The following is a 19424-nucleotide window of genomic DNA, read 5'->3' as shown; positions in this document are numbered from 1 at the left end:
CACCGACGAAGACGCTGGTGGTGGCGGGTGGGTGTGCGGCGGCGGCGGGTGGGAAGAACTCGGTAGAGGGCTGGACATGATCGAACCAGAGATCTCTGATAGCCGATTGATAGGAATCCGATCCCTACCGATGCGAGTTCGTAGGTTGTACGAGTGAGAGGGGAGGGCGAGGCTGGAGGCACTCTCGACGGCTTCTGGGCGCCGTGGTCGCGCGTAGAAGAAGAGAAGGAGGCGGCTAGGGTTACTGGGGGTGTCCCGGCTCCCTAAAGGAAGCCGAGCAATTATGTTTGCTCTTTTTTCCTCCCATCACAAAGTGTCTTACATCTGCTTATATAACTCTCCTCCTTGCTAATAATAGGAAATAAATAATAATAAATTGGGCCAAGCCCGTAATTCCCTGCGCCTCTAGCCACTAATGGCCCTCCTCCGGGTGTACTGAACCCCGGTCATAACATATACAAAGTCCAATTAACAGCTTTTTAGATGACTAACATCTCCATCTGTAGGTGCTCAGACAATTCCTAGCTAGCTATTACCACTAAGGAGAAAATCAGAGACTGTAAGAGCAACGGCAGACCTTGTGGTTGGTGTAACACCCCTGGTGTTACGAGTTTATTTAGCACCGCGATTTAGGCCTAAGAAAAATTTCTGAAACGAGTTTCTCGGGTTTTTAATTTAAAACGTACTTGCTGCGACAAGTGAATCCCGTGTGACTTAGTTTCGTGGACTCAAATAAACGCTCAAGATAAATTACGCAGTGCGTAGAAATATTCAGGAATGTCCGACGACGATTCTAGAGAACGTTTTGTTCAGTTAGATTAAGCATGAAAATCAACTTTTATAAATAAAATAAAATCCATTAATAAATAGAACGATACATATATATAAACTCATGGGTTTATTTTGTTAAGCACGAACTGACGAGAAAGAGAGCGCAGCAGCTTCGTTTATTTTTTGGGCGTGCACCATACTCGCCTGGCATTACTTTACTGTCTCGTTCTCATCGTGGCCCTGCAATTCGCTGCATTGCAAAGTCTCCTCATCCATCCACATCCATGCTCTCTGGCTTTTGCTTTGTTTCTCTTTGACTTGATTACTTTTGTCTACATTTGCCGAGCCGTTCCTTGTTTTTCCTCCCTCACTGCTTGTCTTTGTTTCTCTGATTGCATGCCTTGCTTGTCTCTGCGGCCGCGGTCTTGTCCGTGCCAACCGGCACGCCCTGCCGGCCACGTTGGGCCTGGCCGTCCTGTCGTCGTGTTTAAAAAGTAACCGAGCCGCACGCGTCTCCTTGCTTGTTCGTCTTGAGCTAGTCTGCGAATGATCTTCTTCTTTTCCCTTCTTAATTTAATTAGCACGCATACACTCTTTATTGCTGACCAGCCCCGTTGGCACGACAAGAACACACTCGAGTCCAAGTCTATCATGAATCAACTAGCCCAGTTGACACGTCGAAAGACCACTCAAGTCCATCGCCTGGAATCCAACACGGTTCACTGCGCCCGGCACCGTCTTGCGCGCCGGACACTGTAGCACCGTGGAAATCACTATAGCACAGTGGAAATCACTGTAGCACCAAGGAAATCAACGTAGCACGAAGTCAGCACTGTCCCAGAGTCTTACGGAGTACACAGGTCACGCAGAAAAACTGTAGCAGCGTGGAAACTAGAGGCTTAGTTGAGTTGGCATCATAACTGATGCTACTAACATGGAAATTAGAGGCTTAGTTGAGATCATCCGGAAACATCTTGAAGGTAAAAGGTATATCTTGGTTCTAGATGATGCTTGGGAAAAGGATGTATGGATTAACAATATCATGGAAGTCTTTCCAACTAACTGTACCAGCCGGTTTGTTCTGACATCAAGAAACTTTGAAGTTGCATCATTGGCAACTAGTAATTGCAGAATTGAGCTAGAGCCTCTAGGAGATAAGTACTCTTGGGAGTTATTCTGCAAAGCAGCTTTCCGGAATAGTGATGACAAAAGGTGCCCGTCAGAGTTACAGGATTTGGCTGTAAAGTTCTTACAAACGTGTGAAGGCTTGCCTATTGCCATTGCATGCATAGGACGTCTATTGTCTGTTAAACAACCAACATACTCTGAATGGGATAGTGTGTACAAGGAACTAGAATTGCAGTCTAGTAATAATGTGATGCAAGGAGTCAATAGTATTCTAAAAGTCAGCTTGGAGGACCTTCCATATGAACTAAAGAATTGCTTCTTACGACGCGTTATTACCTGGAAACACTGTTCATCCGGAGCATCTCGTCGTTCGCAGCAACGTTTTATTACCTTTAAGCAAGCTAGTTAGCCGCTAACCTTACGACGCGTCGCTGTCGCGCCTTCGCATCTCCTGCCTATAAAGGACACGCCAAGCCTGCCCAGACATCCCACTCCGCCGCTCACCATCTTACTCTCTAAATCGAGTTTCTCTGTTCTTGCCTGGGAAGGCTACGCTCTGTTGATCTCCTTCCTCGAGCTGCAATTGACCAAGGTAGATAGTCCCCATACATCCTACCTCCCTTCTATCTCCCCATGCCCTTAGATTTGGAAGTCATGGATAGAATCGCCATCAGGCGAAAGTCAGCAGCTATCCATGGTGGACGAGCTGAGGAGCACAAACGCCTGGTGCTCTCTGTGTCTCTCTCGAAGAATCCTAGCCGTACACCCACTCTGCTCTTTGTTTAAGTCCACAGCAGCAGCTTGTCCTATGCCATGTGCTAGTAGCAAAGCCGAGAACCAACTCAGCTCCTATACACGTAAAGTCAAGAGTCATGAGCCATTAATCCACTCCACCAATTTCTTTATTCCTTTTCCCTTTCTAATAACCAGCGGCGGCTCGTGGCCACTAATCACGTCTCATTTTCTCTCCTCGTGATTAATTAGCGGCCACCTTGCACAATTAATATCTCCACTATGCTAAGTCCGATTCCATCACTTCTTCTTCCTAAATTCATCTAAAATCGAACCCCACCTATCCATAAAGTTTCATAATTTTTGGAACGCAGTTGAATTTATGTGAATATTTAATTGTGTCTGTTTGCCGAGTACCGCGAGTTCGACGTCGACGGAGGGACGTCGATGGATTGTGGAGTCATCGGGAGTTGCTGGAGAAATGGTACTTTTGGAAGCGTGATTGGATTTCTAAGAATTTCGGCTGTCGTTGATTATTTACATCTATGCATTTGCATCAATACATATCATAATAGGAACGATGGTGGATCATGGGATCAACTGGAGTAGCTGAAAGATGATGTTATGGTGATCATATCACGAAGATGGAATGCTAACTTTTGGTTATATTTTACCCAGGCAAGCCCCGGTGCATAACCTCTACTTTTCTGCAGTTTAAATTATATTTGTGCATTAAGTTTAAGGAGTTGAATGAAACCCACTTGCATATATATCTTTATTCCTATGAGTCTTACTAGTATGATAGGATCGTGTAGAATGCTATGCTACAGGACTCCGGTAGAAGTCGAGTGATTGCTTGTCACTCGCGAGAGATAGGAAATATATTATTGGATTACTATCACTTGGAAAATATCAAAATGGTGGAAAGGAAAATGGTGACCGGGCAGGGATATGATTTGGGTATTGGTGAGTGTAAGGAGTTGTGTCGCCGTGGACACGGGGCATAGCTTGGTTACACTATTTTTTCCCTGTCTGGTCGGTTAAGGACCGATCGTTGCATATGACTCTAGGCAGGTCGCAGACTTATTATCCCGAGCACATACTTGTGTATGGGCGCTTGGAAGACTTGTTGCTCTCTTGTCGCGGATCCGGCTCTTTCCGGACCGACTGCTAGGGTTTGTTTTTGGTGGAGGAGGTCCTTGCGCCGCACTGAGTCCGGGACTCAGGGGTGGGGGCTTGGAGTCCCAGTTTGGACGGGGACCTGGACACCCGGGACAAGAGAATGATGGGTTGGTCCTACTTGTGCCTGGGGTACAAGCGGGGCGTATGTTTTCGGGGTACCCAGCTGGGGGCATTGATTCGCGAATCGTCGGGCTATCCGGTACGGCTTGTTTGCGGTTTAGCATCGTAGTAAGAACTGAAGATGAAAGATGAAAGATGGAAAAGGAAATCTGATTGCTTACCACCTGCTTGAAAGTAGCACATGTGCTTACATAGAATGGTTAGTTAATGAACCAATGCGGCTATTAATAAAAATCGAATATAAGGACGCACGCTTGACAGGTTGATGCTAGAGCTGACCCTTGTGTGTAGATTCCTCCTGGTGGGCTCAGCGAGGATTTCTTTACGTCGCGATCGTAGTTTTTATTTATAACTCTCACCAAATGTTTTTATAAATGAAAGTTTCATAATCTGTTGTAGTAGTTTATATATCAATACTTCATCATATCATTAATAGATGTTTATTTCCGCTATAATTCTGATCACATGTTTAAATTCCGCTGTACATTAAATTATTTATAACTCTGATAATATGATTACATTTCGCTGTTATACAATAACTATTATACTCTGATGTTGTACTAAAGGGGATGTATGAAATGGTTAAGAATGATGTAAGTTTTGTTCTCTCATTTGTGATCCTGATGGCAAAAGTATGGATTTTCGGGTTCTCCCCTGGGGTGTGCCCGACGGAACCGAGTAATTTAGTGTTCTCCCTTGAGTGCTTAGTGTCTAATGGAAGACAAGCACTCCTGTGAGGCATTAGATTAGGCGGTCTGCCACAGTTGGCTTGGCAAAGATGGTGTTGGAGGGGGCCCTGACCAAGGCTCAATCGGCGATTGAAGAGGAGGCAAAACTGCAGCAAAGTGTGCAGCACAACCTTGTGTTCATTGCTGGTGAGTTTGAGATGATGCACTCTTTCCTCAATGTTGCCAATGTGGAGCGTGTCAAGAACAACGTTGTGAGGACCTGGGTGAGGCAGGTTCGTGATCTGGCAGTTTGTCACCCACCTGGACAACAAGTCAAGCTGGTGGCGCCGCATGCTGCCACCTTGCTTGGCAGCATCAGCATTGCCCTTAGACGAGGTGGTCACTGAGATAGAGCAGCTCAAGGTTAGGGTTGAGGACTTGAGCCGAAGGAACTCACGCTACAGCCTCATCAGCGACTCTGGATCCAAGCCCATCATGCAGCAACAGACGGCACCCAACACTGCTTTTGGCACAATGGTGCTTGGCATTCTGGTTGAGGCGAGGGACACCGCAAAAAAGCAGCAAGGTTTAGGAGACCTCACCCAGCTACTCACAAAGGAACAAACTGACCTTGGGGTAATCTCAGTGTGGGGAACAGGCAGTGAACTTGGTACAACATCCATCATCAGAAAGGCGTACCAGGACCCAGAACTCTGTCAAAAATTTGAATGTTGTGGCTGGGTGAAGCTTACACAACCTTTCAATCCCCACGAGTTCCTCCGCAGTATGGTGGCTCAGTTCTACACAAACAGTTGCCTGCAAAAAGGAATCGTTATTAATGTGGATGAACTGAAGAGGATTGAGGTAATGGCGACAATGGAAGGCGGACTCATTGAGGCATTTATGGACAAAGTAAATGAGAACAGATACCTAGTCGTCCTGGAAAATATGTCCACAATTGGATATTGGGACACCATCAGGACTTACCTGCCAGACAGGAAGAATGGCAGTTGGGTCATTGTATCCAAGCAGCAGTGTGAAATTGCAAGCTTGTGCATTGGGCATTTATACCAAGTATGGGAGGTGAAGCAGTCTCAGCAGAGCACTCTGTATGCGTCTTCTTCGAGGAGGTAACCTTTAACATCATTTAACTAGAACAATGTTAGTGTTCAAGGTTAAACTAAATTTCAGTTGGAAGGGATGAAAATGACAAAAGTAATCATTAGTGTTGTTTATGCTGTTTTTATAACTACTCCATCCCGAAAAGAGTGCAATTGTAGATCTGAACTGTCATTTTTTTAAGTATGACTAAGTTATAGAAAATACTATCAATATTATGTCTCCAGATAGGTGTACTATGAAATATATTACATGATTAATCTAATGATAATTATTCGGTATCATAAATATTAGTATTTTTAAAAGGTTTGTCAAACTTAAATTGTTTGACTTCTCAAAAAGTAAGAATTGCATTCTTTTTAGGTCAGAGGGAGTATTCATTTGCTGCTCATTAATTCCATTTCTTGCAAGCGAAATAGTATTGTAGAGCGGAGACCAGAGAAGCATCTCATCTTGACTACATACTGTAATCTTTTGGAGAAAAAAAAGAACTTCAGAACCTGCACATACTGTAATCTTAAAGTATCCATTAATATGTAGGACTTCGGCACAGAAACATCGTTGCTGCTCCTTTCCTATTCCACTCTTTGCAAATCGCCTTCCCTTGGTCTTTAATTCCTTTATATGGTTCTGTACCAATCTTCGGTTTCAGGGTTTGCAAGGTGATGGTGATAAAAGCATGGAATCCTAAGTTGCACGGATACGGATACGCGTATCGGTATCGGAAGGATACGAATACGCGGATACGGCAATTTCCTAAGAAACCCGATACGCGGATACGTTTTACTGTTTTTTAATAAATATAGATAATAGCGCATATTAAAATTGTGAAAGAGTGATAGTAAATTACCTTGCAATAGCAAGTACCAGCCAAAGCAAAGACCAGAACTCCGGAAGCATCTCCATTCTTCAATTGTCCATTCTCGAGTTCTCCAAGACTCCAAGTCCAAAATTTGCACAGAAAAACCAAGTAACCAACTATCAATCAATTTATTACTGAAACTTGACTACTTGAGTATTCACTATCTTGCGGCATCTGATCACAACTAGTTTTACTGGAGGGTGTATATCTCCTTTAGTCCTTTGTTTCTCGTTCATGTAATAATTGTGCTCACAGTTTAACTCATTTGGGAGTGAATTGGGATCTGGGTTATTCTGCTGTTTGGACTAACAGCCTCCCAAGTCCCAAGAGTTTGTAATGAGCCTTGTGGACCGTCATCTCACTGGACATGTGGAGTAATAAAGCTACGAACTTATGATAAAACAAAACAGCCAGATTTCGTGATGCACATGTACTCCAAACTTAATTCTAGGCTCCCCACAAGGTTTGCCAAAACGTTGACCGCAGGGAGGCCTGATGGGATAGCTTAGCAACAAGAGGAGGAATCTGACAATGTAATGTAACACTTCTGAAAGACTGAAACCCCCTTCCCAAAGAACCCAACACTGACCTTGACGGCTGTCTCGATGAGGCTCTTGCGCTCTTGTGCGTCGGAGATGTGGCAGACGGCGCCCACCGCGGTGATACCCTTGGCCCTGAGCCCCTCCACCGCCTCGTTCACGTTCTTCTGCAATGCCCCTGAATCGATTCCCCCAATCAGAAAGAGCAGCAAGGGAAATCCCAAAGCGAGGACAGCAAACAAGGAGGGTAGAATAGAAGAAACGACAAGATTTCCCGGCTCAGCTGGACCTGCTTGCGGGAGGAGATGACGGCGGCGGCTTACCTCACCACTTTGGAAGGGGAGCTCGCCGGAGGGATTGGAGAGGCCTCGTCGCCGGCACTACCTCGCAGACCTGCAGAGAGAGAGAGGAAGAAGAGGTGAGGACGGACCGATGGAGAGGATCCGTGCGGCTAGCGGAGTGGAGGAGGGGGTGCGCTGCAGGCCTGCAGAAGCAAGGGGAGGGGAGGAGCGGTGCTGTACTGCTGTGGACGGCGCAGACCCGGGCCACCGGATCCACGAATCGTGCAGACTCGGGCCGACAAGGATCCGGCCGTGGGAGGAGGCGATGCGCCTAGACTCACCCGGAACGGAGGTAGCGCGCCGGAGAGGAACGGTTTTCGCCGGAGGAAGCGGTGAGGCTGGTGGCGCCTGGAGGCGGAGGCGGAGGCTCGTCGCCGGTGGCTGGCGGCTGGCGGCCGGCGAGCGGGATTGCGGCGCGACGCGCGGGCGCAGCCGTGAGGGGGATTCCGACTGCGGGCGTGCGGGACTGAGGTTGGCGTGCGGGACTGAGGTTGGCTCCGTGGGCTTCTACTGGGTTGGGCCGTATCGGGACGCAGGATACGTGTCCGGTGGAGTATCCGATTTCAACGAAAATAATACAAAATCGGATACTCGGAGGATACGTATCCTAGGCGTATCGGACACGTATCCGTATTAGATACGTATCGGATACGCGATACGCGTCTTCAGTGAAGTATCCGTGTAACATAGATGGAATCTGATAGAGTGGTAGACAACAGCAATGAAATATCAATGCAGGATGAAGCAACCCACGGTACTGGCCTGTCCTACTACAGAATTCCAGCATCTAAACGGAAGGCCGCCTCAGATTGGGTGAAGAATTTTCAACTTGTTGAACGCAAGTCAGAAATGAACCAACTTGGTAACTATATTGCTAAGGCATATGTCAATGGTTTGCAAATGATGTCTGTCTGGGGGATAGCCGGTGTTGGGAAATCAGCCCTCGTCAGGACCATGTACTTTGACAAGTATGGTTGGGTCGATGTAACCTACCCATTCAATTTAAGGGACTTCTCCCGGAGTTTGCTTTTGGATTTTTATTCAGAACCTGTTCAAGACATGGGAATCAGAGACCCTACTCAAGAGTGTCATAAGATTATAGAGGATAACCGGTGCCTTGTTATTGATGATCTGCAGTCCATGGAAGAATGGGACTTAATACAAGCTGCCTTGTTGTCTAGACCTTCTAGAAGTATTCTCATTGTCATGTTTTTTGAGCGAATATTATCATTGTCATTACAACTGAAGCAAGCATCGCCACACATTGCGCAGACAATGAAGGGGTCATATTTAATGTCAAAGGTCTAGAAGACAAAGCAGCCCTCAAGCTCTTCAAAAAGCAGGTAGGCTTATTCAGAAATAAGAATCTGCTCTACATCATTTCAACATAATTTCCTGCGTACATATGTTTTTTACAAACTTAAATTCTGATGCAAAAGTCCCTTCTCACCTTCTTTGCCCATTCATTCATTTGATTAGAACAACCTGAAGCTGTTATCTCTCCCTTGAGAACGAATGCTAATTGTTGGAGTATATCATGACTAGGATAGAGTTAGTTGGGATTATGATCCCGTGTACCTGCTTGATCCCCCAAGTCATGTAAACTCTGTATATACCGCCCCAGAGGCTCAATGCAAATAATCTAATTCAACCTAATTCTATTCCTCCTACACTAATAAATAGCCATGGGGCATATTTTGCATGCAATCCACAACTTGTAGTTGTACAGGAAGAGTGGCGGGGACTAAAAGCTTCAAAACTAGAGGGAATGTTTATCTTTAAAGCGGGAAGAAAGGAATGAAAATGGTAATAACCTTTCCATCAATCGGCAGGCTCTCACCATTTCTCCAATTTTCCTGAAAATTTCAAATTTATAACTAAGTTGCATAGCAGATTCTGCATGGTCAGAGCTGTCAATATTAAATTTTGGCCAATATTACATTTGAATACTGGATTCCTATGTTTGTTGGCGCTATTATTGCCGTAAGATTAATTTGTCTAATATTTTTTTATCAGGATAAATATGCATACATGGAATTCATCTAAAATGACATTTGCATAGAACATAAAAATGTTTAGGGCCAGATGTTGTTTTAAGTGGTAATAGATGTTGTTTTAAGTGGTAATAGGGACCAAAATAATATATTTTTATGGAAAATTCTTCTGTTGTCTTTCACTTTTACCAGACACGATATAAAAAGATTTTGTTTTTGTTAAAGCAAGAAACTAATTGTAGTAAAATAGTAATGTATTTCTGCCTTTTCCTTTCACTTCATTTTGCATTTCTAGTTAAGACAATTATGACTGAATTCCCTCAAAAAAACAATTATTACTGAACAATTTCAGTATGTATATATTTCCATTATTCTGTGATATGTTAATGCATATATCAAGTTGACTATGAAGCGTATGTTCATTATGTGCATACATTTTGTGAATGAAAACACATTTTGCTTACCATGCTGAAAGCATTTGTCCTTCTACTTTAGGTACAAAGGCAAAAACCATCATCTCCTATAAAGGACTCCAAAGATGAAGAGCTACAAGAACTTATTTTGATGTGCGGCGGTCTTCCCAAAGTGATAGTTGCCGTAGCTATCTTTTTGGCACCTAAAACAGGCACATGGATGGATAGTGCAAGTTCTTTGAATCTCAAATTTATGCAAGAGCTGGAGAGCAGCCCAGAGTTTGCTTGCCTGCAGCCACTCTTTGTTTGACTGCACTCCTACTTTCGAACTTGCCCGGATTTCCTCAAGCCATGTATCTTCTATCTGTCAATTTTTCCTAGAGATCACATCATCCGGAGAAGGCGATTGGTGAGACGGTGGATTGCAGAGGGCTATGCCAGGGACACGGACAAAATTTCTGCGGAGGAGAGAGGGGAGCACTTCTTCTACAGGCTCCTCGATCTGAGCATAATAATGCTGAAAACATATTCAGTCACCTCCGCATTCGGTGGCAGAAGAGTGACTTTGTGCCAAGTCAACAGTTTTGTCCGAGAGTATATCATCTCACGTCAAATGGAAGAGAACCTTGTATTTGAACTGGGAGACAGTTGCACCCTAACCTCTCAGCGCACGGGGCGTCACCTCATCATACTGAAAATCTGGGACAGAGACAGAATTGTGTTTGAGAGCATTGACTTCTTGCGGCTACGGTCTTTGACAGTGTTTGGAGAATGGAGGTCATTCTTCATCTCTGATAGGATGAGGTTACTTCGGGTTCTGGATCTTGAGGATGCATCTGGTTTAAAAGATGAAGACCTCAAACAAATGATGAAGCTGCTTTGCCGCCTCAAGTATCTTTACCTACGAGGATGCACTGAGATCTCTAGGCTGCCGAATTCATTGGGTTGTTTGAGGCAGCTTGAGACTCTAGAAGCCCATCCACACTACATCACACACCAACAAGAAGGACATCACATCCAAATAATTGTTACCAATCATTGGGAATTGGGTTGAGAAGGCTAAAACATGGCAGGACGAGAAATCATCAAACGTATCGTCATAATGTGAAGTTTTGCGTGACCACGTTTTATGTATTAAATTGATTTAAGGATACACATCATCACTTATTTGCCATGCGCATGGATGTAATACATTGTGCCACACATTTGTCCCATGTAGAACATATTACATATTGCTAACAAAAATGCAGTTTCTCTATCTTGAATTGACAAATTAATGAATCAGCAAACAAGCTAGTGGTGGATGCCAAAGGAGGTGGATGGTTTTGGGACGCAACAACAGGAGGAGACCCCACCAACAACGTTGCATACCCCAACAACATTCAACCCCAAGACGGTGCACGTCGCCCCACACTACAGTTCGTTGCAGTTGTCAGATTTGGAGCACTGCTCTGCTCCTAACAGGGCACGACTGCCTTGGCTTACTGGAACGGCCGAGGCAAGGAGAGCCATCAGTAGCGGAACAACGACAATAGCGAGAGTCTTCTTGGAACACGCCATGAAGCTCTAGGCTAGGCTTCCGTAAGTAGAGACTACTTGGTCCCCTGATGATGCTCCTATGCTTTGTGGTTGTTCGCTTATAGAGAATTGAGTGCTCCTATGCTTGTGGGTTTTTTTTTTCTTATATAGGCTTGAGCCACAACCAAATTAACCTTGAGCAATCAATTTTTATCATTTTTTCCTTAAAAAATATCATATCTTGAGATTTTTACTCGTAGCACCAATATCCTCTAATATATTTTACCCACTCAAGGTTTACGCCAATGGTAGCTATTTAAATCATATATTTACAATTTCTCTTCTTACTTCATAAGTATGCATATGCGGCCTAATAATGTCATATCTATTTTGATCCATGAAAATCAAAATTTTAATGATATAGATTCACTCCATACCAATCGACCATGCATAGGCACTTATTGGCTGCTAATACACCATATCAATTTTGATTACTGCTAATATTATATTGATCATAATTAACACCACTTTAACATGATTTGAGGGTAGGGTGGATCCAACCAGATAGTGGTTATTAGCTGCTAAAAATTAGTTGTGGTGGATCCAATAAACCTGGTTATTAGGTTAGCTAACTATTAGATGGACACCAAACCAACAACTATCTTGTTACCTAAGCACACCAAACTAAAAGCAGCTAATTATTGGTCAATTGAGTAAAATTCTCTCCCCCAAGATCTTGGAGATGGTTGAGGAGTTTTTACCTCAGATGAAGTTGTAGCAGGAATAAAATCAATTTTGATGCTTCTAATCTTCTCGAAAGGTTCTAGCCGATCCACTGTAAAGCACGCTAGAGCATACTATAAATTAGAAACAACTCTGGCCTATGCCCTCTTCTCTAGCATCTTGCAAATGTCATTAGGAAGTTGATCGGCCAAAGGCTTCATGATGTACATGGGATTGCTTGGATCAGTCGGACCATTCTGCATACCATCGGCCAAAGTAGTAGATATGTTTGCTTCCTTCCCCAGCAAAGTTGATAAAAGGTGTGTTGATGCGAATTCCGGTCACACACTAGCATGGGCTTGATTGTCCGGGCTGCACATGTCCAAGATACACAACGGATATAGATCTAAATGGCGAGGCGACTTGCTTTATGGAGAGGTCGATTCAATGCTAGCTCTTTGCCAAAAAGACCCACGAAGCCCTCAAGGGATGACCCATCAGGAAATTGAACAACGGGGCTGCCATAAAATCGTCAAAGCCACCTTCGATGTCGTCAGATCTCGTAGAGAGATGCGCTGGACATCAAGGGGACTGGGAGAGGTTTAGGTACAAAAAAGTTAAAAAGTTTAATAGATTATTTTTGTCGATTGGATGGATGGATCTCTCAATCGCCCGTGATACCCTCAGTAGGAAACATATTCTGCACATAGTTTTCTTGTTTCCTAGTAGATCATCGGAGGAGTTTGCAACAAGAAAAACCTTGAGTTGTCATCGGGGTGTGCTACGGAATTGTATGTTCTAGAAGTTCTTACGAACTGTGAGGCATTGGTCTCATCATCGTTGTTAGAGAACTGATCAATAGCTACATCTATATGAGTCCCAACTATCGCAATTGTCACCCTAGTGACCTCTGTAGGAGATGCATCTCCTTATATCACAATTTCAAGCATCCTAACTATCATGGAGGTGATATTTGTGGCCTATCTAGCAGTACTGGCAGTGCCAAAAGTAGCAACAAGCCCACACTGGTTAGGAGGACATGACAATGCTATGCTAGCAAGCCCATCCACACTACATCACACACCAACAAGAAGGACATCATATCCAAATGCTTGTTACCAATCATTGGGAATTGGGTTGTGAAGGCTAAAACAAGGTAGGACGAGAAATCATCAAACGCATCGTCATAATGTGAAGTTTTGCGTGACAACATTTTATGTATTAAATTGATTTAAGGATACACACCATCACTTATTTGCCATGCGCATGGATGTAATACATTGTGCCACACATTTGTCCCTTGTAGAACATATTACATATTGCTAACAAAAATGCACTTTCTCTATCTTGAATCGACAAATTGATGAATCCGCGAGCAAGCTAGTGGCGGATGCTGATGGAGGTGGATGGTTTTGGGACGCAACAACAGGAGGAGACCCCACCAACAACGTTGCATACCCCAGCAGCATTCAACCCAAAGACGGTGCACATCACCCCACACTACTATTCATTGTAGTTGTCAGAATCGGAGCACTGCTCTGCTCCTAACAGGGCACGACTTCCTTGGCTTGCTGGAACGGCCGAGGCAAGGTGAGCCATCAGCAGCGAAACAACGACAATAGCGAGAGTCTTCTTGGAACACGCCATGAAGCTCTAGGCTAGGCTTCCGTAAGTAGAGACTACTTGGTCCCTTGATGATGCTCCTATGCTTTGAGGTTGTTCGCTTATAGAGAATTGAGTGGTCCTATGCTTGTGGGTCTTTTCTTTAATAGGCTTGAGCCACAACCAAATTAACCTTGAGCAATCAATTTTTGTCATTTTTTTCCTTAAAAAATATCATATCTTGAGATTTTTACTCGTAGCACCAATATCCTCTAATATATTTTACCCACTCAAGGTTTACACCGATGGTAGCTATTTAAATCATATATTTACAATTTCTCTTCTTACTTCATAAGTATGCATATGTGGCCTAATAATGTCATATCTATTTTGATCCATGAAAATCAAAATTTTAATGATATAGATTCACTCCATACCAATCTACCATGCATAGGCACTTATTGGCTGCTAATACACCATATCAATTTTGATTACTGCTAATATTATATTGATCATAATTAACACCACTTTAACATGATCTGAGGGTAGGGTGGATCCAACCTTATAGTGGTTATTAGCTGCTAAAAATTATTTGTGGTGGATCCAATAGACCTGGTTATTAGGTTAGCTAACTATTAGATGGACACCAAACCAACAACTATCTTGTTACCTAAGCACACCAAACTAATAGCTGCTAATTATTGGTCAATTGAGTAAAATTCTCTCCCCCTAGATCTTGGATGTGGTTGAGGAGTTTTTACCTCAGATGAAGTTGTAGCAGGAATAAAATCAATTTTGATGCTTCTAATCTTCTCGAAAGGTTCTAGCCGATCCACTGTAAAGCACACTAGAGCATACTATAGATTAGAAACAACTCCGGCCTATGCCCTCTTCTCTAGCATCTTGCAAATGTCATTAGGAAGTTGATCGGCCAAAGGCTTCATGATGTACATGGGATTGCTTGGATCAGTCGGACCATTTTGCATACAATCGGCCAAAGTAGTAGATATGTTTGCTTCCTTCCCCAGCAAAGTAGATAAAAGGTGTGTTGATGCGAATTCCGGTCACACACTAGCATGGGCTTGATCGTTTAGGCTGCACATGTCAAAGATACACAACGGATATAGATCTAAATGGCGAGGCGACTTGCTTTATGGAGAGGTCGATTCAACGCTAGTTGTTTGCCAAAAAGGCCCACGAAGCCCTCAAGGGATGACCCATCAGGAAATTGAACAACAGGGCTGCCATAAAATCGTCAAAGCCACCTTCGATGTCGTCAGATCTCGTAGAGAGATGCGCTGGACATCAAGGGGACTGGGAGAGGTTTAGGTACTAAAAAGTTAAAAAGTTTAATAGATTATTTTTGTTGATTGGATGGATGGATCTCTCAATCGCCCGTGATACCCTCATTAGGAAACATATTATACACATAGTTTTCTCGTTTCCTAGTAGATCATCGAAGGAGTTTGCAACAAGAAAATCTTGAGTTGTCATCGGGGTGTGCTACGAAATTGTATGTTCTAGAAGTTCTTACGAACTGTGAGGCATTGGTCTCATCATCGTTGTTAGAGAACTGATTAATAGCTACATCTATATGAGTCCCAACTATCGCATTGTCACCCTAGTGCCCTCTGTAGGAGATGCATCTCCTTATACAACAATTTCAAGCATCCTAACTATCATGGAGGTGATATTTGTGGCCTATCTAGCAGTACTGGCAGTGCCAAAAGTAGCAACAAGCCCACACTGGTTAGGAGGACTGGACAATGCTAGGCTAGCAAGCCCATCCACACTACATCACACACCAACAAGAAGGACATCATATCCAAATGCTTGTTACCAATCATTGGGAATTGGATTGAGAAGGCTAAAACAAGGCAGGATGAGTAATCATCAAACATATCGTCATAATGTGAAGTTTTGCGTGACCACATTTTATGTATTAAATTGATTTAAGGATACACACCATCAATTATTTTGCCATGCGCATGGATGTAATACATTGTGCCACACATTTGTCCCTTGTAGAACATATTACATATTGCTAACAAAAATGCAGTTGTCAGATTTGGAGCACTGCTCTGCTCCTAACAGGGCACGACTGCCTTGGCTTGCTAGAACGGCCGAGGCAAGGAGAGCCATTAGCAGCGGAACAACGACAATAGCGAGAGTCTTCTTGGAACACGCCATGAAGCTCTAGGCTAGGCTTCCGTAAGTAGAGGCTACTTGGTCCCTTGATGATGCACCCATGCTTTGTGGTTGTTCGCTTATAGAGAATTGAGTGCCCCTATGCTTGTAGGTGTTTTCTTATATAGGCTTGAGCCACAACCAAATTAACCTTGAGCAATCAATTCTTGTCATTTTTTCCTTAGAAAATATCATATCTTGAGATTTTAACTCGTAGCACCAATATCCTCTAATATATTTTACCCACTCAATGTTTACACCGATGGTAGCTATTTAAATCATATATTTACAATTTCTCATCTTACTTCATAAGTAAGCATATGCTGCCTAATAATGTCATATCTATTTTGATCCTTGAAAATCAAATTTTTAATGATACAGATTCACTCCATACCAATCTACCATGCATAGGCACTTATTGGCTGCTAATACACCATATCAATTTTGATTACTGCTAATATTATATTGATCATAATTAACAACACTTTAACATGATTTGAGGGTCGGGTTGGATCCAACCAGATAGTAGTTATTAGCTGCTAAAAATTAGTTGCGGTGGATCCAATAGACCTAGGTATTAGGTTAGCTAACTATTAGATGGACACCACGCCAACAACTATCTTGTTTCCTAAGCACACCAAACTAATAGCAGCTAATTATTGGTCAGTTGAGTAAAATTCCCTCCCCCTGACGTTGGAGGTGGTTGAGGAGTTTTTACCTCAGATGAAGTTGTAGCAGGAATAAAATCAATTTTGATGCCTTTAATCTTCTCTAAAGGCTCTAGCCGATAAACTGTAAAGCACACTAGAGCATACTATAGGTTAGTAACAACTCCGGCCTATGCCCTCTTCTCTAGCATCTTGCAAATCTTATTAGGAAGTTGATCGGCCAAAGGCTTCATGATGTACATGGGATTGCTTGGATCAGTCGGACCATTTTGCATGCCATCAGCCATAGTAGTAGATATGTTTGCTTCCTTCCCCAACAAAGTTCGTAAATGGTGTGTTGATGCGAATTCTAGTCACACACTAGCATGGGCTTGATCGTCCGGGCTGCACATGTCCAAGAGACACAATGGATATACATCTCAATGGCAAGGCTGACTAGCTTTACATAGAGGCCAATTCAATGCTAGTTCTTTTCCAAAAAGACCCACGAAGCCCTCAAGGGATGACCCATCAGGAAATTGAACAACAGGGCTGCCATAAAATCATCAAAGCCACCTTTGATGTTGTTAGATCTCGTAGAGAGATGCGCTGGACATCAAGGGGACTAGGAGAGGTTTAGGTACAAAATAGTTAAAAAGTTTAATAGATTATTTTTTGTCGAATGGATGGATGGATCTCTCAATCGCCCGTGATACCCTCAGTAGGAAACATATTCTACACATTGTTTTCTCATTTCCTAGTAGATCATCGGAGGAGTTTGCAACAAGAAAACCTTGAGTTGTCATCAGGATATGCTATGGAATTGTATGTTCTAGAGGTTATGATGAACTGTGAGGCATTGGTCTCATCATCGTTGTTAGAGAACTGATCAATAGCTACATCTATATGAGTCCCAACTATCGCATTGTTACCCCAGTGCCCTCTGTAGGAGATGCATCTCCTTATATCACAATTTCAAGCACCCTAACTATCATGGAGGTGAGATTTGTGGCCTATCTAGCAGTACTGGCAGTGCCAAAAGTAGCAACAAGCCCACACTGGTTAGGAGGACTAGACAATGCTAGGCTAGCAAGCCCATCCACACTACATCACACACCAACAAGAAGGACATCACATCCAAATGCTTGTTACCAATCATTGGGAATTGGGTTGAGAAGGTTAAAACAAGGCAGGACGAGAAATCATCAAACGTATTGTCATAATGTGAAGTTTTGCGTGACCACGTTTTATGTATTAAATTGATTTAAGGATACACACCATCACTTATTTGCCATGCACATGGATGTAATACATTGTGCCACACATTTATTGATGAGGACATAACTCCTTCGGGTGTACCCGCTGATCCTCCAACCATCATGCAAGGTCCAATGACACGGGCTCGAATGCGTCAACTCAATTTAGAGGTGAGCTCGTTCTTAAGCGATCCTTTTCATACTTTTGAGAATAGACTACTACGTAATGATGTTATCTTGCTTAGGAACATTGGAGAGGGTCATGAGGGACTTAGAGGAAGAGGTGGAGGTGTTGATGACCAGCAAGGACGTTCAACAGAAACCGGAGGCCCAGTCCAACATGATTTCAAGTCTGCCTTGGCCACCAGGACCAGTCTGCCTTAAACTTCGTGAGATTAATCATTCATCTGCAATTTGGTTGCTTTCTTTCTTGTTCTTGCTTGTGTTCTTCATTGCGTAGGCAGGGATTAGCCTTATTGGTGAGGACAACCGGATCCGTGTCTCGGTTGATAACCAGAGGAGTTGTGGTGCTAATAATTGCAGGGTTCGATCTTTTGATCTGAAGCTGGATCAGTGTGTCATTCTCTGCCACAACGATAGTTATCACTACCTGACGGAAGATCGGGATCCCCATTTCCATTAAGTGGTAATCAGAGCTAAGGTATACCATCAGGTTCATATTTATCCCCTAGTTTGGAGTGTTTCGCATTCGTCCCATAGTCCAGTGCCATACTTTTTTTTCCTGTCCTAGAACCTTCCGCGCCATAGCCTTTGCATATTTTAGTTTCAGAGTCTGCCATGTTGAGTTTGTGTCCTGGTCGAGGTCTTGTTGCTGGTTAGGTCATGTTAGAGTCCAGTTCATGTGTTTTCCCCCATCATTTCCATCAAATCTTTGCTACCGTGACCAATTTTGCGCACATTGTTCCCGTTTTATCCTCTAATTCAGAGCCAATTCAAAAAACTGGTCTAGTTTTCGCATATGAACTCGGATTTCGACGTTCCATATATCAAAATTTTAATTTGGTCAAAAACTGGTCACAAGATCCTCTTTTCGTGATCACAAGCTTTTTGTCGATTTTGAGCACGTCTTCTAAAATTTCCACAGGCCACGCCTTTCAGTTGCTTAAGCTCATATTTTCTATGGTTATTTCTTTTGTGCTCCTAAGTGATGGAAAAATATATAAAAAAAAGAAAAAGTCAAAATTTCCCAAAAAAACAACATCCCAAAAAATAGAAAAAAGAGGGGCAAAAGAGGAACAATATCTAGAGGAGCACATAGAGAAGGCCAAAGTGAGCTATGTTAGCGTGTGCTGTCTGGTTCCTTGTTTGTGTTGCTATTGCCATTCACCATACTTGTTTTTCACACACCTGTCACCTTGCTATCCACCATACTTGTTTGTCACACACTAGTACTTGGAACATTTTAGACCAGCAACAAGAACAAGTACTTTGGACTATAATTTAGCATTACTTTCTGTTACTGACTTGTGTGCCAAATATACATATTATTCTTTGTGTGCATTCCAAGCTCCACAAACTCTTTAGATTAGTATAGAAAAAGGGCCTTGCAATCTCGGTATCACTGCCTCACAGGTATCATGAACCAGCCGTTGGTTGTACCG

At 43.2% G+C, this 19424-nt stretch overlaps 1 pseudogene; it reads left to right on the top strand.

The window, feature by feature from the left end:
* Positions 1-1705: 1705 nt before the first annotated feature.
* The window catches only part of LOC136479814 (disease resistance protein RGA4-like), a 95984-nt pseudogene continuing 78265 nt past the window's right edge, over positions 1706-19424 (top strand).

Source organism: Miscanthus floridulus, chromosome 9, assembly GCF_019320115.1.
Source record: "Miscanthus floridulus cultivar M001 chromosome 9, ASM1932011v1, whole genome shotgun sequence".
Classification (NCBI taxonomy): Eukaryota; Viridiplantae; Streptophyta; class Magnoliopsida; order Poales; family Poaceae; genus Miscanthus; species Miscanthus floridulus.
This window is presented reverse-complemented; position numbering and strand designations above follow the sequence as displayed.